Raw genomic sequence first — 25,172 nt, 5'->3', positions numbered from 1 at the left:
TCTAAACGAAGTGGCTTTAAGCCATCCCTGTCTTCGCAGTGCTATCGCCGCTGCCATTTGTCTGAACGAAAGGGAAGACATATCCATTGCTAGAACTATAGATTCAGATGCCGCTCTGGAACCATCCTGGATTAAGGCGGCTGCCTCTTCCTTTTTATCCTCTGGCAAATGTGACAACAATGGAGCTATATTTGATCACATTTGCTCATTGTATCTACTGAGGAGGGCTCACACATTTGCGGCTCTAATAGCGGCTGCTGCCATCACAGCAAAACGCTGCCCCGCATCATCCATTCGTCTTCCCTCCTTGTCTGGAGGGGCTGCAGTTGTTGAGACTGGATTCTTTCAATTCAATTGTGCTACCTGCATTCCCACTAACTCTGGCCGGGGATGCCCAATTAAACATGCAGGAGAGGATTCTGGTGCCCTATACTTTTTATCTATCCTAGGCACCAAGGCTGCGACGGAAGCCGGATTTTTCATCAGTTTCAATCCTTCATTCCAAATTAAGTCTATAATTGGGATTGCTCGGATGGATTTTCTAGACTCCTCTTTGAAATCGTAAAGAAAACATTCTGCTTTTTGGACCGGAAGCAGGAGTTCAAATCTTTTCGTGGCTTTTTCCATAATATCATGGAATCCTCCAATATCCTGAGGAGGGGAATTTGCTGGAGATGGCGTAGTAGGGATAATATATTGATCCCATTCTATCCCAACTGGACTTTCCTGAAGAAGTTGATCTCCGTCACTGTTCTGGTTGATCTCCGTCACTGTCCATTAAATCATCTCTAATTGTAATAATTGGGGGTGATCAAATTTTTTTAATTGAAGGTGTAGGTGGAGGCGGGGGTTGAGCCACTTGAACTTGAGCTGGACTTGATACAGGCTTTGAGGCTGGAGTGTAAGCCTCTGGGAATCGACGATAGTAGTCGTTAATCATATGGCGAAGATTCGTTACAAGAGAAATTGGCATGGAAACAGTCTCCTCTCTCACCTCCTGCTGAACTTCTTCCTCCTCCTCATAATCATAAGACTGCTGAAATGGCTCGTATCTCTTTTCAGTCACTGGACGGTCTTGAAAAGAAAACACATCCTAAACTTTCTGGTACTCATCATCCTTAGTGTCCTGACTTTTTATTTGAAGTTGGGAAGGACTATAAGCCACTCCAGATTCCTCATCCTCTGACTGCACCTCCAGCAGATTTGATGGTGGCAGCGGTGAAATCTTAGTCCAGCTAGTAAAATCCACAGATTTCTTAGCCGTCGACGAGCCCATCGACGGTGGAAAGGACTTTAAAGATATGGATGGCTTCGTCTTCGGAGACTTAAAAGATGTCGTAGACGGGGCTCCCGTCGACGATGTTCCCATCAACGAAATTCGAATTATCGTTGTCGATGTTGTCGATGTCAATGGAGCCGTCGACGAAGGCGCCGTCGACGGTGTCGAAGCTGATCTTCCCATCAACGGGATCGTCAACAACCCTTTTTTGACGATGTTGTCTTCCTCCTCGACGCGGCTGTCGTTGTCGATATCGTCGTCGCCGACGAAGTGGTTGTCGACGTTTTCACAGGAGTCAAAGCCGGTGAAACTTCTACCTTAGAAGAAGGAGCAGAAGACACCTCCCTTGAAACAGATGACTTTTTTAAGGGGGTTTGAGGTAAAGAAGATGAAGAAGCTTCTTTTTCTTTGGTCTTTTGCTTTTTTGATCAATTTTTTCCTCAGGAGCAGAAGACTTCCTCTTCTTGGAAGATTGAGAATCAACCTCTTCCTCAGAGTCTGAATCTGAAGTTGCCTTCTTCTTTTGAAGCCATAATAATAGATGTGCCTCCCTGTCTCTCAAGGTTTTAGCTGAGAAGGTTCTACAGTGCTTGCTGTCCTTAGGGACATGTTTAGGGTGGAGGCAGTACAAACAGTCCTTACGTGGATCCTCAGAATATAGCCTAGGTTTTCTACAGGATCTGCAGGGCCTGAAAAGCCTCTTTTTAGAGCTTTCAGCCATTGTAGGTAAAGTAAGTAACACAGTACCTTAATCCAGTAGAAAGAAACTTTCAGCTGATAAGGTGAAAAGTTCACAGGAACAAAACTGAGCAGAGCTCAGGGAGACTCATTCTCACACGAAGGTGGTTGGAAATCTGAGGTATGATGGCTCTGCTGGGGAGTGTGATGTCAGGGTTGGCAGCTGATTGGCTGAGTTTTGGACCAAATAATGATGAGGCTTGTCTACCAAATATTATGTTTCCTTATGGGACTTTCTATGCAATTTTTACTCTATGATACTGCTATGGTCATTCTGTTACCATGAGATCCCCACCATGACGACGGGGAAGATACAAGCATTAGAATCTATGAAAGATTCAATACTGGAGAAGAGTACCTCCCAACGAACGGTGCAGCCATTAGCCAAAGTAGGCTCTCCTGTGGCCCAACATTACTACCCCAACCCCCCCACCCGATGTAGCACTGCCAGGTGCTAGGCACCATACGTACAATCTTCCTTGCTCCCTGCCGTGAATGGTGGGAAGGGGACAGCCTCCTTTTCCCTAATCACGGCGCAATTAGCCTCTTGTAAACTTCTCGTTGCCGCACTGCTAGATACTCACATCTATGCACACTCCGTCGGCTGTGTGTGCCCACAAGCTCGCCTCCCACTGTTCGTTCCACATCCGCCGGACTGGTGTATCTATCCCCAGCGTGCCACCCTTGTGTGTTAATCACTCCTGCTACTGTAGGGATGGCGCCAACCCATAATTACTGGGTGCCGCATCCTGTAGCGCCTGGCGTCGGTACTCCCTCCTACCCCACCACATTTGAGGGAGCCCACTTCAGCCCAATGGATCATAGCAGGCCCCACCCTTTTCTCCTTATCTTAAAATCCTACTCCTCGCCGCCTCGCTACCCCCTTAACCTTGTAATTAGACCCTTTATTGCCTCTTCTTTAAGTTGCCGAAATGAGGGACCTTACCCTCCCCCCACCCCTTGCTCCCACCCTCCCCCACCCCCTTGTTCCCACTTTTGTCTCACTCTAACCCGACTCTGGTATTGTGCGTTTTTACATGAGCTCCGTTGCTTCACGCCAGGGCAAAGTCCATTTAAAAAAAACATTTTGGTACTCCGAGAAGTTTAAGCAATCAGCCCTGGGATCCCAGAAGGTTGATCACGCCGTAATCCGACCCTTATCCCCCAATCCAAAATCGGCAACTGTGAGCACAAGGCCCTGTTTCATCCCCCTTGGTCCTCGATATTGCCTACAGTTGACTCACGTAATAACCTTGTGCTCCTAAGCCCCATTTACTAATCTGCCAATCCTAAACCGAGCATCCAGCAGCCCAAGCAACCGTCCCCCTTCACAAGCGTTATCCCTGCACCCAAGCCTTTTGTACCCAGACGTCCCTACACCCCACCTGCTGTCCATTGAACATTACTGTTGTACACCTAATCTCTCATAAATTGTAACATGTTAGTGGCCTGAGCCCTGCAACCCTCCATCGCCTCTGCAATAGTATAGGGCACCCAGACAGTTTTGGAACTACACGTACGAAGATCAGATTAACTGCCCCTTCACCACACCCACCAGTACCTTTAACTTTGGACAGATGTAACAAAGAACTACTGTAAATGGTTATTTTTTCCAATAATAATTTCGTGCAGGGAGTGTCACAAAGTAACAATAACAGAAAAAGTAATACAGAGGGCAGGGTTGTAAGTACAATGAAAAATGTGGGTGTTAGGGTTCTCTAAAGAGCCGTGGCCGAAAAGCGTGTCTTTTACAAGTAGCTGTAAAATATGAACTAAAAACACGTTTGATACAGCATGTAACCACACTGGTGTGAGGGTGCCTCTGTGTTTTCGTTAACCCTTCCAAATATATGGCACACAAGGAAAGCATGCAACTGTTGGCTTTACCAATGCTTGTTAGCACTGAATTGTGTTCAATATTTTGGTTTTTACCTTCATTTGCTTCTGCTAGTCTCTCTCTGTTTGTCAACCACTCCCTTTTTTGTCCACCACAATGGCGTAAAACAAACAGTTGCGCCCCCAGACCTCTATGGTGGCATCAATAAAGGTTCCATCCATCGCCTCCAAATGGTACAAAATGCGGCAGCCAGACTGGTGCTAAGTCTCCCTAGGAGAGCATCTGCAACAATGGCCAGAAGGGATCTCCATTGGCTTCCAATTCCATCTAGGATCTCTTATAAAATTCTCTGTTTGGCCCATGGTGCTATCCATGGCTCAGGATCTGAAAGCATTAGATCTCTTCTGTGTGCCTACACCCCTATCAGAACTCTTCGCTCATCTGCAAAGAACAGGCTGCTGGTTCCTAGGTTTACCAAGGTCAGATGGGGAGGTAGAGCTTTTTCCGTCTTGGCACCCAAACTGTGGAACCTCCTCCCCCTTGAGCTTTCCAGTCAACCATCCTTAGCAATATTTAAAAAGTCACTTAAGACCTGGCTTTTCTCTCAGGCATATTAGGCGTTGCTTTCCCGCTGGCCTTCTGGTCCTGGCATTGGAGTTTGGATTTCTTTGTCTGTCTGTAGTGCGCCTTGATGCCCCTTGGGGCTAAGTTTTGCGCGGTATAAAAATGCCTTTCATTCATTCATTCAGACCCCGTAGAATGTCATGGGACCCCAGAGTTTTCTTTACCTCACAGATATCCATTGACCTTGGGCTGAATGAGGGCCCTGAAAGGTTGGGCGCCTACTCCAAGGCACCCCACCCCCATCCGCAAGGGCTTGTATTATGCTACTGTTTCACAAATCTTTTCCTGCATTTCTTCTATCTACACGGCTCATCCTTCACCTCTTCCTCTATCACAGTATTTTCGCTCACTTTTCTGGACATACTTTCTTTTATCTCCTCCACTTCACCATCCTCTCTCATTCCTTCTCACACATTTCCACAAAAGCTGCACAGTTTTTTCCTTTGGCCCTGTCAATATTGCGAGAGCTGTTTTCCTCCTTCATACACTTTTGGACAGAATCTTAATTACCAATACCCTGTGCTCTCTGCAGAGAGGGCAAGGACTGGATGAACATGTTGTCTGAACATAAGCATGACTAGGGCTTCCGGTTTTATGGTTTTTTTTACATTTCCGTCTGTATTTATCCATATTTTTTTACCCTCATTTTATCTGTATTTATACATATTTATTTGTTGTTTTCTGAAGAAATGAAGCTGAAATTAGTATATTTCCACATTTATTTAACCGATAAATATGCACTCATGCTTGAATGCCTGCCAAGTTTTAATGCTGTGAACATCCGTGGAAGATATTTATTTATTTATTTTATTTCAAAGGTTTTATATAGCGCTGCTGGACCCAAGAGTATCAGAGCGCTTTACAATGGGGTGAAGATAAACGAATGATAGTGCGGAAAAACACTAGAAACACAGCAAGCAAATATACATGAGGAAGCAAATAAATAAAATGACAGTGCAATCATCAGAGTTAGCATAAGGTACCCCAGTATTTAATGAGAAGAAGTACTTTGAGTTCTTTTTTGAAGAGAGAGAAGGAGGGGTTACAGCGAAGATCCTTGGGGAGAGAGTTCCAAATTGTGGGCGCGTTACCAGAGAATGCACGGGATTGGGTCTTTTGACATTTGAGTCTAGGAGGGATAAGGACAAGGGAGTTAGTGCTTCTCAGGGACCTGGAACATCCTGCTTTGTGAAGTTTGGTTGAAAGGTAAGAAGGCGTGTTTTGGTGGAGAGCTTTGTGAGTGATGCAAGCGATCTTATAGATGGATCTTCCTTCAATTGGGAGCCAATTGAGGTTCTTGAGGACGGGGGAGATGTGATCAAATTTTCTACAGTCAGAGATGAGTCTTGCAGCAAGATTGAGGACAGATTTGATCGGGACAAGATGGATTTTAGTGGTGCCGGCCAGGGTTGCGTTACCATAGTCGATCCTAGAAAGGACAAGCGATTGTACAACAAGCTTGAAATCGACTGCTGGAATAAATGGTTTAATCTTCTTGAGGTGGGGAAGGGTGAAAAGAGCACTTTTTGCTGCATTTTTAATGTGTGGGATGAGATTAAGGTTCTGGTCAATACTGATCCCTAGGGATTTCAGAGAATTAGAAGTGGAGAGTGAACAGTTAAGAGCTTTGATGTCATTGATCCAGAGTTGGATGGGAAGGGAATTGTTTTTTGGGGAGAACAGTATGGTTTCCGTTTTTTTCGGGTTCAGTTTTAGATGGTTCTGATGGAACCAGGTTTGAACTTTAGTCAAGGTGCTATTTAGGTGAAAAATGTCTTTGTGGGAATTGATCTTGTAGTATAGTTGGGTGTCGTCAGCGTAGAGGTGGTAGCTGATATTAGCTTGTTTGAGGATGAGAGTGAGAGGTTCCATGAACAGATTGAATAGGGTAGGGGAGAGGATGGATCCTTGGGGGATGCCGAGTGAGATGGGTTGGGGTTGAGAGAGGAAGTGGTTGAGCTTGATTTGTTGTGATCTATTATTAAGGAATGAGGTGAACCAATTGAAAACATTACCTTCAAGGCCAAATCGAACTTTTAGAGTGTTGAGAAGGGTGGGATGGTGCACAGTATCAAAAGCAGAAGAGAGGTCAAGGAGGATAAGTATAGAGGATTCCCCTTTGTCTAGTGAGCGATGGATGTCGTCAGTAATGTTTATCATAGCAGTTTCTGTACTACATCTCTTTCTGAAGCCAGATTGGAAAATATCAAGGAGATTTTAGGTGCTGATGTGTTTTTCTAATTGTAATAGGACACATTTCTCAAGGGCTTTAGAGAGGAATGGAAGGTTTGAGATAGGGCGAAGGTTGTTGAGGTCATTAGGGTCGGTTGTGGGATGTTTTAGAATGGGTGTGATTTGACCAAGTTGGAGAGAGGCAGGGACGCAGCCAGTGGAGAGAGAGGAGTTGATGATTTTGGTCCATATAGGTGCGATGATAGGATTATGTTCTTGAACCAGATGGGCGGGAAGAGGATCTTTGGAGTGGGAGGAAGGTTTGAGTTATTTTTTTTTTTTTATATTTCTTTTTATTAAAGTAAAAAACAAATGAACATATAAGAAAAAACAGTACAAGGCAGTACGTACAGAAATGTGTCACATCAATGCGCGGATAGGGACATACAGATGCAATTCAATCGACATAATCACGGGAGAGGCAAGGGAGAGGAATCTGAAACAGGAGAAATGCTTAAAGGGTTGCGGAGGGAACATCAGGTTGGGAGATTAGCAGTTCAGTGTCTAAGTCCGCTTGGGGGGGAGTACATATCCCACCACGATACGAATTCCATTGGTTCCAGACCTTCCCCCATTTTGAGGTCTGCCACGGGCAACGTACACCGTCTTCTCTCTGAACATGCACCAATCCATGTTTTGTTTCCATGCCAGAACCGTGGGTGGCCTCTGGGCACCCCATAATTGGGCTATGTCTCTCTTGGCAATCATATTGCCCAGGGTTACCCATTGGAGCTGCGCCACATTGTAATCATTCGGCTCCCACACGTTCAACAAGCACCGCCTAGCCTCAGGCATCGACTTCACACCCGTGACCTCACTCATAACTTCATGCACACGAGTCCAATAGCGCGCCACTGTAGGACATTCCCAGATTATGTGAAAATGGGTACCCACGAGGCCACAGCCACGCCTACACAGCCCATCCAGAGAAAATCCCATGTGCACCAGACGCGGCACTGTAACATAGACTCTATGAAGAATTTTGAGTTGAACAAACCAAAGGCGTGCCGGAATTGCCACCTCCTTAGGAGAAGACACCGCCGCCTGCCAATCCTCATCGTCCAGCTCCAAGCCATCACTAGTCCAAGCCTCTCGGAGGCGACATAGGAGGTCAACCCTGTTGTTTATCAACTTTTTATATATTAGTGAAATCGTGCTGTCCGGGACATACCCGTCCAGTATACGGTCCTCGAGCGCGGATGCCTCCGGAATATCCGCACCCACAGGAAAAACAGATAACAACGCGTGACGGATTTGCGCGTAACGAAAAAATTCCCTAGCATTCAAGTCATACTCTACCTTCAGTTCCTCGAACGTCTTGACCCTACCTTTGGTCCACACATCGGCTACCCTGCAAATACCGATTACGTCCCACTTATCCAATCCCTTCATTTTCCATAGAGACCCCAGTCTCTCAGACGCATTCAACAGGGTCGCTCGAGTCAATTTGTCCGTCCAACCCAGGGCAGCCATGGCACGATACCATACCTGTATTGCTATCCCTGTGGGGCCCGTGAGTGCCCTCCCCGTGGATCGTGCATACAGAACCCTATTGTAGTCCCCAAGGTTTGAGTTTGTTAATGATTCTATTGATCGTAGATTCGGATACTGGACTGAAGTCGCTCCAAGAGGCATTGGTTTTAGCCGGGGGGTTTTGTTCCAGAACGGGATCTGGTTGGGAGGGAGCAGGGAGGGCTTGAGAGGGATTGAGAGGTGATAAGAGAGTGAGCGAAGAAGAGTTAGAGGTGGTGGAAAGGGTGTGTTGGATGGGGGGAGGTTGGAGTGAAAGTGGGAGGGAAGAGAAGGATAGTTCGATCAAGTTGATTTTGTTGGTAAAGAAGCTTGCAATTTCTTCGCATCTGTCAGTAGAGACTAAAATTTTGGGAGGGCCAGTGGAAGTTTGTTTTTTGACAATGTTAAAGAGTTCTTTAGGGCGGTTTCTCGCCTGATCAAGCTGAGTCCGGGGAAAGGAGGCTTTTTCATTGAAGATATCTTTTTTGTATTGGGCTCTAGCAGCTTTAAGTAGAGCCAGATTCTCCACGGTTGGATGGTTCCTCCAGACCCTTTCAGAGTGTCTAAGGGTCCGTCTTTGATTATTTAGTTCAGTATTGAACCAAGACTTAGGAGGAATGTTTTTTTGTTGTTTGAATTTGATTGGAGCAATTTGATCGAGGGCTTCACGAATGGAGTTATTATAGTGGTTAGTTAGATCGGTGGTACTGTCAGAGAGTGGGGAAAGAAGTAAGTGGTTCTTAATTGTGGATTCCAGTTGTCCAGGGGGAATGAGGTGAAGGTTGCGTGTGGGTTTTTTAGGTAAAGTGCTAATGGGGGTGAGGCGAGGAAAGGGTCTCTTCATGGTGAAAAGGATTAGGTAGTGGTCGGACCAGTCTACCGGAAGTATGTTAGATAGGGAGGCCAGATCATGGGTGGTCATAATAGCATAGAGGGTGGCACCTTTGTTATGGGTAGGAGAATGGCAGAGTTGGGTCATATTTGTAACGTCCATGGTGTCGTTAAATAATATGACAGCAGGGTCATCATTTTTGTTCCAATGGATGTTGTAGTCACCGAGAAAGAGATTATTGGGGTGTGAGAGTGATGCTTGGATAATAAGATCAGTCATCTCTTCCGTAAAAAGGATATTATTACCCGGGGGGTGGTAGATCGTGTGTAACTGGGTGGAGGGGGCGTCGGGTATAACGAGATCGGCACAGAGGTATTCAAAGGATGAAGGATCTTGATGGGGGACAAGTGAGATGTTAAGTTCAGCTTTAAAAATTAAGGCGAGTCCTCCTCCGGTTTGTTCAATTATATCTTTCCTAATGATAGAATAGCCTGGAGGAATAAGTAAGTCGAGGATGGGAGTGGAGTGGGCAGTGAGCCAAGTTTCAGTTAAGAATGCGATGTCAATGTTTTCGCTGAGAATGGTTTCAGCAATCTCAGTGGGATGGCAGGAGACGGAGCGGGAATTAATCAGCATGCAACATAGGGGAGTGGGGTCTGGTGATTGGGAGAGGGGACAGGAGGGGACAGGTCTAAGTTGTTGGGGAGGTCTCGGGGAGGTCGGAGGAAGGGGGAGTCTGCAAGTTCCCAAGAGGACTGGCATATTAGACTGATGGATAGGGGGAGAGGTGGGCAAGGGTGGGGAGGAAGAGATGGGAGAGTTTGTAGAAATATTAACTTCAGAGGTTGTTGGGTGAGTACCAGGGTGCTGCGGTGAGGGTGTTCTATCCATGTCGGGAGGGACAATTAAGGACGGATGCGTGTGTAAGGAGATGGTTGTGTCATTATTAAAGTGGGGAGGCGTGTTGTTGTAGGTAATAGTGTTAAGTGGACAGAAAGGGGATGGGTTGCGGAGAGTGTCGTTGTGTGTGGAGATGGTATTGGTAAGGAGGGAGATGTCACTTCTAAGGGAGGAGAGTTCTAGCACTAGGGATGTGAGGACCATTTCAATATTGGGGGATGCCCAAGTGTGGTTAGATCGGAGTGGAGGATCAGTATTTATTGGGAAGTTGACAGTGTTGGGGTTGGGTGGGGGGAGGTGAGGAGGTTTGGGGGGAAAACCAGGAGGGGGGAGGGGGTGGGATTAGAATGCAGGGGAGGATCATTTTTGTGGGGCAGAAGTGAACACGATGAGAATGGAGTAAAGTTAAGCTTATCGGGCTGATAGTTTGGAGAAAGTGATACAGGGGAAGTAGAAAGTGGAGAACCTGTTGGCTTGAGGATTGTCGAAGGGAATAGGGAGGTGAGAGGAGGTGATTGTGGAGGGTACATGGAGGCTGCTAAGGGGGTGTGGGGAAGGGAGCCCGAAGGAGAGATGGTATGAGAGTTGTGGGGGGGGAGGAGTGAGGGAGGGGGTGAGTGTAAAGAGGGGTGTAGCGCCAGGGGGTATGTGGCAGCAGGAGAAGTGGAAAGAGAGTGAAGGGGGGAGGTACACAGAAGGGAGATTATTAATGGAGCATGGGGGAGTCAGGGGGTAACAGGCAGAGGGAGAATTGGTAAGGCAGTCGAGGGGTGGGAGGAGTGTGGAAGAGAGTTTGTAGTTAGAGATGGGGGATCCGGGGGTAAGTGGGGGATGTTGGAGGTGGAGTGAAGTACTCGAATGGGGGTGAGGGAGAGTTGGTGGCGGAGAAGGAGAGGGGGGAATTACACAAGGAGATTGTGAGATAAGGGAGTCGTAGCAGGTTATGATATTGAGAGCGAGAGAGGTAAGTAGAGATTGAGAATAGTCAGTTTGATTGAGGGAGGGGGAGGAGGGGGAGAAAGAAAGAGGGGATACAATGGGGTGTAGATTGTCATTAGGAGTGTGTGAGGGGGAGGGGGGTGAGATAGTGAGAGGGGATAGAATAGGGTGAGGGAGTGGGGGATCTGAAATCATACTGGGGATGTAAGTGGGGGAGGTCATTAGAGGTTGGGAGAGGGAAACGTTGAGAGTAAGAGAGGGAGATGGGAGGTCAAGAAGAGGATGGGAGAGGGAAACGTTATTGAGAGTAAGAGAGGGAGATGGGAGGTCAGGAAGTGGAGATAGGAGGGAGGGAGAAATGAAGGGAGAAGAAGGTGAAACGAGTTGGGATAAATCAGAGAGGTGAAGTGAGGCAGTCTGGGATGTGATGGGAGGTGAAGAGGGGGTGAAGAAATGAGGGGAGAAGAAGGTGAAACGAGTTGGGATAAATCAGAGAGGTGAAGTGAGGCAGTCTGGGATGTGATAGGAGGTGAAGAGGGGGGTAGAGGGGGTGAGATGGGAGGGGTCAGGGATTGAGTGAGGTTTTGGGATATATTGCAAAAGTGTTGTTCAAAGATGTCGAGATGGTTTTCAGACGCTTGGATGAGTATAGTTCCGGATTTGAAGATGGAGATATCTACTTCACCAGGGAAGGATGAAGATGGTGTGGAGGAGAGTTTTAGACCATAAGGGATATTACGTGAATTAGAGATAGTGAGGTAGCGTAAGAATACGCTTTTCCATTTAGATGGACGTTTAGTGAAGAATACGAAGTTGGTGGTAAGTGAGGAGTTAAGGCTGTTATGGTGATCAGCAAATAAGGTTTCTGGGTGGAGACAGAGCAGTTTATGTTTGAAATTTTTCTTACCGTGTTTGGAGAGATGAGGGGGGTAGATGATGGACCAAGAGTTTGGGCCGAGTTTCGAGAAGGGAGGGGTTGAGATTGCGTGAGGAAGAGTGAGTGGAGGCATGTTTTGGAGAAGAGGGGGAGAAAGTGGATGAATAGCAGATAACTCAATGCACTTATACAACAAGCATTTGCAATGCAATAGGTCTCGCATTTGCAAGAGTTTAAGCTACTGGCATTGTAAACGACAATGCCTTTTATATATGTTTTAAAAAAACAACACGTAAATAAAAGGCATTGTCATTTACAATGCCAACATCTCAAACTCTCGCAAATGCGAGACCTATTACATTGCAAATGCATGTTTTTACTGTGATCATAGGAAATCAGTTAAATCAATCATTTCTCTTCCAGAGTATCAAGGGGTCCAGCAAATTAAAAAAAGATTTAGCCACCGTCCACAGTACAAAAGGCCTCACTATCTTTACCTAGCCTCCTAGCTGCCCACCTCTGACAATATCACCTGTGTGGTTTTACATGATTCGGCGTTATCACCTCCCTTCAATAGCTACATTACACTACTTACAAACAAAGTATGCAGCTGCAACGTGGGCTACCATATGTAGATACCAATGACTTTGAAAAAAAAGGTTTCAAGCAAACTAGGTTATCGTTGGAAAATCATGGGCGGTGATCAATCATCCAAACATAGGTGCACCAGGCCAGTCTTTACGTAAGTGCTAGTAGATGAAAGTGACCCCTTACGCTTTTATTTAATTAGCTGTTCTCTAATAAAGTGCAACAATATTCTCTCAAAGGTTTACAACCTGGGAAGCATTCTGAGCATATCTGTCACTGGTGACGCAAATGAATCAAGTAGCGAAAACATGCCCTACAACCCATGCACCCTTTGGGAATCCTTCTGTTGCTTCTCTTGCCTCATACTGCTTCCCCTGAGCTAGCTGTTGTGATTGCCAGGATGGACCAAATGTACAATGACCTACCAGCAAAGACGACAGCCACATTTCTTAGATGGAAAAATCATGTGGCATGACTCATCCTTGCCATAGAGCCAATGATTGTGTCCCACCTGCAATGTTGTTACTTGATTTGTTCTGCACCAAAGGATAGGTTGAATCTAGGATCTTCCACCTCATGCAAAATGAACTTCATTGCCAGGCACGCTTCTTTTCTAACTTTTCCAACCTGGTGGTACCACACCAGACAAATAGACAGTGGTATGTATGGAGAGTGGTGGGGCAGGCAAAATACGTGTGGTACTAAAAAAAAAAAAAAATTAATGGGACTTACCTTCCTGACTTGCCGCACGACATCCTCCTCTCTAGGGTGTTGTCTCCTCTCCTTGGACCCAGGAAATGGAACTAACTAATCCTGGCGCTGCTCTCATGCTGTTAAACGGAATGAGAGAAGCCTCAGGATTGGAGGGAGCAGCCTCTCTCAGCGCTCTTAGGAGCACTGGAAACCTGTGCTTTCTCTTCAGTTCGGTTAGAAAGGTTTTGAATGTGCATGTTTTTCTGGCCGTTGCAGGACAGCCAGCCAAAGAGACATGCATACTTTAAACTTAAGTGCACAGCTCGCTGCTGCCAATCAGCAGCCATAGCCCTGCCCCGTCCTGACACTCGGTTTAGGACGGGTTGCTGAAAAATAAAATGGTAATAAATAAACATTATTACCTCTTTACTTTTCAGCTGTGGGACTTTTCTGACGGCATTTTTTTAGTGAGGCGACACTCCTCCGCTCTAATGGAGGAGGCGCTCCTGTTAGATGCCCGTGGCTGCCAACAAAACAGACTCTCAATTCTTTTGGCAAGATACAAGATGCGTTGAAGTAATAATGCCATATGTACACAGCCCTCCTCTAGAACTCGCTTGCCCTACCTCTTCACATTGAAGGCAACTTCCTGCGATTGAAGAAACCCTTGAAAGAACCTATTTGCCAAGCTACTGGACTTCATTCCGCCCTGCTGACTTGGTGCCAATGAGCAGCCATTGTTATATGTACACGTTGTCAGGTGACAGTCCCCCTTTCGGATCCCTGTAACCCTCATCACCAAGTGAAAGCACTTTAAGTCAGCCACTGGGACTATCAAAACAATGCAGATACAAAATAAAATTAATTATCATAGCATGACAGCAGTCAGTTTGTGATACCTTACAGCGGGGTATTAAGGTGGTCATACAGTGGCCCAGTTGCATCCATATGTGCAAATCAAACAAGCATTTGCAATGCAATTGGTGTCGCATTTTACGAGAGTTTGAGCTATTGGCATTATAAATGACAATGCCTTTTATTTATGGTTTTTTTAAACAGATATATAAAGGCATTGTCATTTACAATGCCAATAGCTTGAACTCTCGCAATTTCGAGGCTGATTGTATTGCAAATGCGTTAGGAGAGAGCTGTGTGGCCTTTTCCTCAAGAGCAGGCAGGACAAAGCTCTTTGAGAAAATAGTGTTCGGAGGCTGTAATTAGAGCCTACCGAGCAACAACATCCGTAACAGGGGGTGTCCTCATGGGAGGTTATAAAACGGAAAAAGGTTGTAAGAAGGAGGGACTACTAAACCTATCGACTGATGAAAAGCCACAGATTACAATGGACAATGACACAGGCCAATGAAAAAACTGGGCGGGGCTTCATGTCCATACCTTAATACAGCTTGCCCTGCAGAGCAGCGCATGTGCTGCCCAGGCTCGACCGAATTACCTGCTAGAACAGGAATAGAATAGCGATACTTTATAGGACAGAGAGGACACGCGTCTGAACCAGAGGGCTGAACATGCAGGTGAAGTGTATTAATTATGGGTGCACAAGAATAAATCACGTGTCTTGTTAACAATGTAAAAGAATGTCAACACGTTGGATTGTCTGAACTTTTTTATTGTACGTTACATTACACAAATTTACACTTGGGCTGTTTAAAACATTTGTTTTAATTGTAAAGCAGCAGTCTAAAAAAAGCCTCTTGTTTTTTATGTATCTGGGGCCCTGAAGCAATAATATACAATTTACTATACAGTACATACTACACTTACAAGTCTGGAATTTTACGATTTCAAGATTAACATGTAACGCAATAAGTTAGATTGTTCTGGAAATTTTGTTAAAAAAGAAACATTACCATACACACACGCACGCATAAAGTGAACAGCGCATATTTCGGAAATTGGTCAAGTTTTCAAATGCAGATGCTCACTGTAAAATATTCCAGCCAATCAAAACGTAGATGGCTGCGTTTTTGAAGGGCGGACCTGTGAGTGTCTCTGCTACGATTGACTGGTACGCAAGACAGCATCACTTTAAAATACTGTAAATTAAAAAAAGCTTAGAGCATTTACACGTTCCAACTAGCAAATACATGGCTTGTTGGAGAAACGAGGTTGGCAGCAGTGACTTCTCGTCATTTGCGGCAATCACATCTCTCTCTCTAGCTCGCCAAGCAGACTTGTTGGTTCAGCATCGCACCAAATGGAAAAGAATAACTTTTGTCCTCACTTAAAAAGCAGTAGTGGTGACAATATGGCTACACCGAGAGTCTCCACCCAGCCTCTGGGATGACTCACAATTAACCACCTGTCAGATATAGGCTGTAAACTGTGTCTGGGTGTGCCTAGCCATTCAGCAGGAGAGCATCAGCACACGGAACATCTAAGATTTTGCATAGACCCAGTCTCACGAGCAGCTACATTATTTACATTCTGTATACAAATGTGATGCATTCATTGGCGTGTACAGTTAATAACAATGAACACACTGCCTAAGTATACATTAGCTAGGAAACAAGGTCTTTCTACACTAGCAGCTCGTTTAACCACTGAGGACACTAGTCTCCCACTTCAAGCCTTAAAGCGTTAGCGGGCATTAAATACAGGCTTTTGTAGAGAGATGCCAGTGGCCTCTTGAGTCTGGGTGATGACCACCGTCATACCCTTCTACAACTTCGACAATCAAGGCAGAGTTTGAAGGTTCTCCAGTCCTGTGTCTGTAACCTGGCCCTCAGCTGCAGATTCCCATGCCAGGGTACAAAGGGATTAGAAAACCCTGCTTATTTGTGAAAAAGCGGAGGACGCCCGTCCCCAGGAAGGGACGCCAAAAACTTGCAGATGAGTTCACTTCCTGATATCTGGTCACTTGGAAGTCATGCCATGGAAAAGACTCGAAATGAAGTAGTTAAAGACTGGAACTGCAACAGGCAGGCGTAAAACGCACTGGCAGATGAACAGAGTTCCTCACTGAATTTCATATGTCAACGATCAGCAGGGGCAGGGACAAGAAGCTCCTTTTCACAGTGCTAAGAAGGCCTCCGGGAGGGCCTTTCAATGAAAGAAGAACAAGTGTGACCATAATGTGGTAGGTCTCTTGAGCGCAGATATCGTACTATCCTTTTGTTTTTATTAAAGTCAAATGCACTCGGCCCTGTTATAAGGCATGGCCCTTAAAGAAGCTAGAATCATTTGCATTTTACAAATTAAAAAGTAACACTGTGTCACAGACGAGTGTGTCAGGTTCAGAAGTCAACTGATCAGTGGCGTAGCTAGGGGGGGCGTCCGCCCCAGGCGGCACTATTTTTGAGGCGGCCGCGGCACTGGAGGCCCATTGCGGCCGCGGCGGCCTTTATAATTTATTTGGGAATGAACACTGTGTTCCCAAATAAATAATAAAGGCGGCCGCAACTGGCCTCCTGTGCCGCGGCCGCCTGCGGCTCAGTCAGTAAAACCGCGCTGCGGACTCGAGTGGCGTGCGTGCACGCATGCAGTGCCAGTGACCTGACTGCCAGTGCTGCACAACACAAACGCGGGACTTAGCTTTGACAATTTAATTGAAAGCACTGCAGACTGCAGTGCAGGCAGGCCCGGCTCCAGGAATTTTTAATTGGGTGGGCCAAGGACGCATTTGGGTGGGCCACTGCGGGCTCGATTTGTCGCATATATGTCTAGGTAGGCCTGCTTCAGGGCCCTCCTTTACCTCTTCTTAGTCTTGCAAGGCCCAGTAAAACTCACTCTTTTCCAAATCTCTTTTTAATGTTATCACTCACAAAAAGTGTTTTTTCTATGTAATGTTCCTTTGATGGGAAGAGGAGGTTACTGAGGTGGGAGTATCAGGCAAGTGACACTTCTCTGGCTCCCTCTGTGTGAGCCTTCAGGGAGAGTCCCTCTTCATTACTACCTCCACCTGACCACGGACTCTTCAACGCACTCCCTTACAAGCTTGATTAGCCACTATTCCTCTCCAGTGCACCTTATCTCAAAGATGACCTTGGGCCCCGCCCCATGTCAGGCACCATCTCCCGGTAAAAACATTAGTAAAATCACCTTCATACTTAAAACATTGAATAGAGCAATAAATATAATTAGCACGCACTTTAAAGTATGTTCCACAGTGGCCCTTATGGCCCGACTGCTAATTAAATAAACAAAAACAGAAAGGCCATGACAGGGCCGGCTTCAGCGCTGATGCAAAAGTCTTTTTTGGCGCTGCACCAAAAACCTCTTTCTCCATAAATACCTTTACTACCACCTTCCAACAGTGTACCTCATCCGCCCATGCCCCCCTATTGACCTCTTCCTCGGATTCCCTCACTGCCACACGCCACAAGTGCCCCTCATCTCCCCATAGCCCCTCCCCTTTATGACCTCCTCCTCGGATTCCCTCACTGCCACCCTCCCTCAGTGCCCCTCGTCTCTCTTTAGCCCCTCCCCCTCATGACCTCATCATCAGACTCCCTCAATACCACCATCCACCGGTGCCCCTCATCTCTCCCTAGCTCCCCCTCCACCCCATGACCTCCTCTTCGGATTCCCTCACTGCCACCCTCCACCAGCGCCCCTCATCTCTCTGTAACCCATCCCCCTCATGACCTCCTCCTTAGACTCCCTCACTACCACCCTCTACCAGTGCCCCTCATCTCTCCCTAGCTTCCCCCTCCACCCCATCAGGGCCGGACTGGGAACCAAAACCGGCCCTGGCAAAGTGCTCGGCCGGCCCCCCTCCTCCCCCTGGGGGAGGGGGGGATGCCACCAAGCTCTTTACCAGGGCCGCTTTTCCGCCGAATTTGTTACAGGGCCGATTTTGCAGCTTTGCTGCAAAAACGTCCCTGTCACAAAAACGGCCCACAGGGGCCCAAAAACTGCCCCCACCCTTGCGGCCGACCGGGGAATTGCCCGGTGCCCGCAACGGCCAGTCCGGGCCTGCACCCCATGACCTCTTCCTCGGATTCCCTCACTGTCATCCTCCAACAGTGCCCCTCATCGCTCCATAGCCCCTCCCACTACCTCCTCCTCGGATTCCCTCATTGGCACCCTCCACCAGCGCCCCTCATGTTTACGTATCCCCTCTCTCATATGCATTTAATTTGTTGTATAACGCTGCTCATATCAATGTAGTGTGTGTCAGTACTTTACATCACGCACACACTTACAGAGACAATGAATCATGCAAGTATGTAAATCAGTCTACAGGGAATGTCACATAAGCCAATGAGGATTACAAGGTGTAGGAATCATAGGTCATCCATTCTGGTGTAGTATATTTTAAGAGGGTTTGGTCTGGGGAAACACAACCTTAGGATTTAAAGAGTATTCCATGGGGGTCAGCTTTACTGATAAAAATGTATATCTGCCCAAACACTCATTTTAGCAACATTAGAATAATGAAAAGACTAGGGAAGTTCTAACTATATCACAAAACAAAAAAAGCGAAGTTCTAATTATACCATTCATGTTTGTTTGCAGCTCTTTGGTGGCAGTTCATTGTTCACTGCCTTTTGTTAGGATTGTAACTTCTGAAGTAACACAAGGATCTCTGTGACAAAGGCAGTAACCCACTGAGCTATCCACATAAAATACAGTGGGTCTGCATTTAAAAAATACTAACAGACAAACGATTGCTCTGAAGCAGGATCATTAATCACCAACTTTATCTGGACATTGCCATTTTGTATTGTTGACCAGCATCGGCTATGATGAAATGATAAAAACTGTTTAAATGAAGCACATACGAAGTATGCGTCCTGCTGGGCCTGTGCAGATTTTAAAAAGAATTTTTTTTGTAACACATTCTCTTACCTACTCCATTAGTCATATTTTGTGTCACAGCCTTATGTGATAAGCAGCTGCAGGGGTCAGGGGGTGACTAGGAATAAACAGACCACTTTTCCGCTGCGCTGCATAGAAAAAGAAATATCAACGCAGCAGGACAGTAGGCAAAGGTTACCAAAGGTTACCGTTGTCAAAGAAAGGATTTGTCCCCTTTCACCATGCAGAGATGAAGGGGTGAAAAAAGTAAACAAAGCCTAATTAACATGTTAATGGTCTTTTAAAGACCTGTTAAGTACTTTGGTGCGGCTGCGATAATCTTAAACTGTCTGTGTGTGTGTGCGCCCGGGAAGCTGTCTCCCCGGGCTGACACACACGACCTGCGCGTTGCGCCTGCCTTCAAGCCCTCACTGCGAGGGCCAAGGCTCCTGTTTGGGTGGGCCAGGCTCATCTTTGGGTGGGCCGGGCCCACCCGGCCCACCCGCTAGAACCGGGCCTGAGTGCAGGCGGTGCTTTCAATTACATTGCCAAAAAGTAAGTCCCGCGTTTGTGTGAGTGTCCTCGGACCTCGCCTCCTCTTCGCTCCTCGACCGTTGTTGGGCCCCCCACTCCACTGTGTATCATGATGATTATTCCAATCCCGTGGCGCGGCTCTAGCGGTCAGCCTGACGTCATCGTGGGGGGGGGACGTCACATCCTGCAACTGGAGCGCTGTGAGTTTAAGAGAGCTAAAAAAAGGCGGCTGGTTAGTTTATCATTGCTGGAGGGAGGCCTGCCTATAATCATGGCCGGAGAGAGCGCAGCATATTACCGTGGCCGGAGCGCTACAAATCACTATGGCCAGAGCGCTGCTACAAATAATCACAGCCGGAGTGCTAAGGATTAATCATGGCACCCGGCTGCGACGCTCGCAGTGCTGCCTGCTTTACCTCGCATCGGCCCTAGCCGCCGTGTGCTATCAGCTGCTGTTTATTTTACCCCCACCCAGCACTCGAGGGAGACGAAGACTGGATGGCCCCGCCCGGGACTCACAGGAGTCAAGACAGTACAGCGGCCTGGACTGCTTTCACTGGAGGCAAGCCTGGGGGCCAACTTGAATTGCCGAGGCCCGCGGTGACTCAGGCCTGAGCCTGCCTTTCAGCCTGCTGTAGACCAGAGACAGTGGCCTGGACGGCTTTCACTGGGGGCCAACTTGATTATTGCCATGGTGGCTCAGTCCTGAGCCTGCCTTTCAGCCTGCTGTAGACCAGAGTCTAACTGCAATTATAGAGCGTGCAAGGCCAGAATTGGTTTAAGAAGTTATAGGAGCCCGTGACCAATTTGCTGCTTCTGGAGATGTCCTGGGGACTCTGTTAATGTTATGTTATGTTAAAATAGAACTTTTATAGCGCAACGGCTACTCCAAAGGAGTGTCCCGGCGCTTTGAGCTCCTGACCAAAGAAAAAGAGCTGAAAAAACATAACAATAAAAGTGAAAGAACAGGGGCCTAGAAGATGGGACAGATTATCCAGCGAATAGCCAAGTTTTTAAGTCTTTCCTGAAGGCAAGCAGGTTTGCGGTGTTTCGCAAGGACACCGGTAGAGTATTCCATAGCTGAGGGGCAAGGAATCTGAAGGACCGGCCGCCTAGCCGAGCCCTTTTGACGCGTGGCACCCGAGCAAGAGCCAAGGCTTTTGACCTGAGGGATCGTGCAGGTCGATAGAAGTCCAGCCTCCTCTGAAGATATTTGGCACCATTGCCATGCAAGGCCTTATGGGCAAGCGTCATGGCCTTGAACAGTATCCTCTTCCGCACCGGAAGCCAGTGAAGGGATACAAGGAGATTAGAGGCACTGGTGCGACGGTGTAGGCCAAAAATTGCACGCGCAGCAGCGTTCTGGGTGACCTGCAAGCGCTGGAGGAGGTATTCAGGCAGACCCAGATATAGGACATTTGCATAGTCCAATCTGGACCCTATGAGTGCCTGGACAGTGATCCTCCGATGTTCCACCGAGAGAAGGGGAAAGAACTTGCGTAGCATTTTAAGGATCCCAAAGCATGTTCCCGTAAGAGTAGAAACCTGGGATTTGAGCGAAAGCTCGTTGTCAATTTTAACTCCCAGGTTCTTAGCCCACTTAGAGGACTGAGCGGGAGGGAACATGTCAACAGGCCACCATCCCTGCCAATCTGGTTCCGATGGGCATCCGAAGAATAGTATTTCGGATTTGTCCGAGTTGCACTTAAGGCTGTTGTGTGAAAACCAGCTAAAAACAGCCCCAAGGCACTCACGGATCCTTTCTCCATCGAACTCTTCGCTCTTACAACAGGTGAAAAGGAGCTGGGTGTCGTCAGCATAAGAGACGATCCGGGCCCCGTAGGACTCCGCCAATGTCGCCAGAGGGGTCATAAAGATGTTAAATAGAGTAGGGCTCAATACAGAGCCCTGAGGCACTCCGACTCCCAATGGCGGCATCTCGGCGGACCCAGGTGGGACCCAGACCGTCTGCCGGCGGTTGGCCAGAAAGGAACAGAACCAGTTGAGCACCGTCCCCCCTAGTCCGATGTCATGAAGTCTAGTGAGGAGATCCTCATGGGGGACGGTGTCAAACGCCGCCGACAGGTCTAACATGACTAACATCACCCTGCCTCCCGTGTCCAGCACCTCCTTAACGATCTCCGAGACTTCCAGGAGCGCCGTCTCGGTGCTTAGGTTGGAGCGAAAGCCCGATTGGGATTCATGAAGTAATTCATTAGACTCCAGGAAGTTGGAGAGCACGCAGTGCACGTGCTTCTCCAGGATCTTAGTCAGTGCTGGAAGGAGCGAGATTGGCCTATAATTGGAAGGCGCCTCTGGGTCAAGATTGGGCTTCTTGATCAGGGGGATGACCATGGCTTGCTTCCAGGCCTGTGGCAGGCAACCCTGACTCAGGGATAGATTAAGAATAGGATTAGCTATGGGGTTGATGACGTCTGCCATTTTCGCTAGGAATTTTGCTGGGCACGGATCTAACGGTGAGCCCGATTTAAGGTTCCTCATCAAGGCTAAGGAAGTAGCAACCGGAAGGGAAGGGAAGTCTAGCAAAGCTAGGCCTGGGGGAGATAAAGAGACTGTCTCAGTCGGCACCGCAGACAAGTCATCTGGAGATCTCGACGAAAAAGAGTCCTGAATTTGCTTGATTTTGGTGGTGAAGAAGTTGGCAATAGTATAAGCCCAGGTCTCCACCGGGGCATCCTGAGTAGAGATTGACCGGGGGCTGGTGAATTCACGCACGATTGAAAAAATCTCCTTACAGGAGCTAGCTGCGCCTTCAATCCTCTTGGCGTAATAACATTTCTTGCCCTGAAGAACTAGATCATGGTATGACTTCATCATGATTCTATAACGTTGTTTAGCCTCAGGCTCATACTGGGCTCTCCAAGCCCGCTCAGCAACTTTGCATTGCCTACGGGCGTGGGCTAATTCCTCCGTGAACCAGGGGGCAGAGACCCGTGGGGCAGCGGATCTGGGTGGCTGTAAGGGAGCGAGCTCATTTAGTCTGGCAAGAAGCCAGGATTGCAGGCTCTCCAGATCTTTCTCCAGGTCGCCCATACAGGGCACAGGGTGATCAACCCAAGCATGCATTAGCATATCTGGGGTCACCCGATGGAGTGCCCTATAGCTGCTGCCCTGCTGCCTCGTGGCCCTGGCCGGAGAAGCCTCGGTGGATGGTATTTCAAAATGGGCAAGATAATGATCAGACCAAACGACTGGCAGAAGTGTTACAGCCATGATCGGTGTGGTGGAAAAAACCTGATCAAGTGTGTGACCTTTGTCGTGAGTCGGACCAGAGAGATAGGGGGAGAGACCTAGGGTAGAGGCGATATCCAGCAATTTTATGGCGTCCTGGTCATTGTGGTCGTCCATATGGAAATTGAAGTCTCCCGCCAGTAGGCACCGTTCCGATCTAAGGACAAGGACCGACATGGCCTGCTGGAGATCATCAAGAAAGGATCCCACTGGACCCGGAGGTCTATAAACAATCATACCCTTCAGCGCTTGTTGCGGCGTTAGGGAGATGGTAAAGGCTAGAGAGTCAGCCCCTGCAATGTTGTGAGTATGCGTGACCGTGCATGGAAGAGATTTTTTCACCACCAAGGCAACTCCTCCTCCCCTGCCCTTGTCCCTGTCCTGTCGATGGATGGTATAGTCAGAGGGAATGGCTGCCACAATATCCGGGTGGGAGGAATCATTAAGCCATGTCTCAGTGAGCATCAAACAGGTGGGACTGGTCGTCGAGAGGAGATCAAAAATCTCTTGAGTGTGTCGGTGCAACGACCTCGTATTAAGGAGTAAACAAAGGTGTTTTATGCTACACTCCTTAACAGGGATAGGGGAAGGGAGGGAGCGAACAGGGTGCCAATAGCAGGCAGGGCACTTATGTTTACCTCTATATCGGCCAGGATAAACTAAGTGACACGACGTATTCCAGTTGCACAACGAATAGAGCTCTTGAGCGGAGTATGAAAGCATAGTGGCCAGAGGTACCTGCCACGCCCAACGCCTCCGGGACGCTGACGGGCGCAGACGGGCAGGACTCTGGCGCGACTCAGGCGCAGGTCCGGCGCGTCCGCTGACCGCGTCCGCTGCGCGGAGGGAAAGGGGAGCTTTATATAGCGCTGCTAGAGCGCGAGGGCGGAGAGTCCTACCCCCAAGATGGCGGCCGAAATGCGATCCCTGCCCTCGGCGTCAACACTCAGCCGAGGGCGGTCTAAAACCCCAAACAAGGGTGAGGGAGCAGGCGAAGCGCTTACAAGCGCTGGGAAGTCAAAGGCAGGCAGCTGGGCGCTTATAACACAAGCGCGATCTTAGGCTGCACAGTAATTAAAATACAGTTTGCAAACACGAAAAAAACACACTTGTTTTAAAAAAGCCCAAGAATGGAGAGAAGACCTCCCGGCTTCCGCCTCAGGAGGGAAAAGGGTAAGGTAGCAGTTGGTAATCACCAGCAGAATAGCAGTATTCCCTTTTATAGCGCTGCTAGAGCGCGAGGGCGGAGAGTCCTACCCCCAAGATGGCGGCCGAAATGCGATCCCTGCCCTCGGCGTCAACACTCAGCCGAGGGCGGTCTAAAACCCCAAACAAGGGTGAGGGAGCAGGCGAAGCGCTTACAAGCGCTGGGAAGTCAAAGGCAGGCAGCTGGGCGCTTATAACACAAGCGCGATCTTAGGCTGCACAGTAATTAAAATACAGTTTGCAAACACGAAAAAAACACACTCGTTTTAAAAAAGCCCAAGAATGGAGAGAAGACCTCCCGGCTTCCGCCTCAGGAGGGAAAAGGGTAAGGTAGCAGTTGGTAATCTTGAGCAGGCATTTGACATGCATACCTGGGTGATGGTAAGATAATTTTTTCTTACATTGATATTGTGACGTGGATAGTGAGATGGTCTAACATCGAGCTTTGTGAGGGAAAGGTTGGTGTTTTTGCTGCATAAAGGTCCCCAGTACAGCGACCGTTTCTTAAATTAGTTTAAAGGAAGATCTGTATTATATTTTATTAGCTCTTCTGCTTTTGCATTCACAATCCTGAAGCACTGTAACACTGACAATTGTAACCTGCATTAGAGTCGTTTAGCAATATAATTTGATAGGTAATTCTTCCACAAGAAACTATTTAAAACAGTACACATTTTACTTTATCGCCCAGCATCAGTCCACAGACCTGCAAGTCCCTGACTTACTGTCTCACGAGTGCTGCTCTCCTTGATTCTCTCTCTCTCTCTCTCATTGTCGTAATGAATGACAGCTCTTACCTGTTTATGTGCTATAGTACATATATGATATGTTTCCCTCGTCTTAATTGCTTGATTTTGCTCATGAGAAAGTGTCACTCATAGTCGTTGAAAAGTCACTCATAATTCCACTGAAATTATGAAAATGTCACACATGTGTGGCTCGTCCCTGAACTACACAGTGTGGGACCTGACAGAATGAGAGTCTTGTTGTCTCACTATGTGTGACTGCAGAGAACTTCAGTGTATCACAGAAGGGCAGGTAGTTGATGCAGACTGTGCACTAAATTTATGAAGCAGTTTTAATAACAATCAGTGACATCATTAGTGCGCTCTCACACTCAGTCTCATCTACTTATATTTCCAGCAAGGTGAAGGGTGCGCCAGCCCGGACATTTCGGTTTTTCGGTCACCTACAGCCATGGCAGTGGAGTGGCCGCAACAAATCATCCCGCGGCAAACACGGTGCTTGGGCTTGCATGATCGCGGTAACTATTAGCGGCGATACTACGTGTCTCTCTGACCTCTTTCAAGTTCTCGCAGTCCTTTTTCCCCAGCACCCCTCACCCCCAGGGGCGGCAATCTGATGGATA

General features: G+C 47.6%; 1 protein-coding gene across 1 annotated transcript in view; it reads right to left on the bottom strand.

The window, feature by feature from the left end:
* Window positions 1–14,662: 14,662 nt before the first annotated feature.
* SLC25A22 (solute carrier family 25 member 22) overlaps window positions 14,663–25,172 on the bottom strand; it is a 288,778-nt gene continuing 278,268 nt past the window's right edge. Inside the window, exon 11 of the transcript XR_013608855.1 lies at window positions 14,663–16,383. The gene's annotated coding sequence lies outside the window, so the exon portion shown is untranslated. The remainder of the gene's footprint in view (window positions 16,384–25,172) is intronic.

The sequence above is a fragment of the Lissotriton helveticus genome, chromosome 3_1 (assembly GCF_964261635.1).
Source record: "Lissotriton helveticus chromosome 3_1, aLisHel1.1, whole genome shotgun sequence".
NCBI classification, from domain to species: domain Eukaryota; kingdom Metazoa; phylum Chordata; class Amphibia; order Caudata; family Salamandridae; genus Lissotriton; species Lissotriton helveticus.
This window is presented reverse-complemented; position numbering and strand designations above follow the sequence as displayed.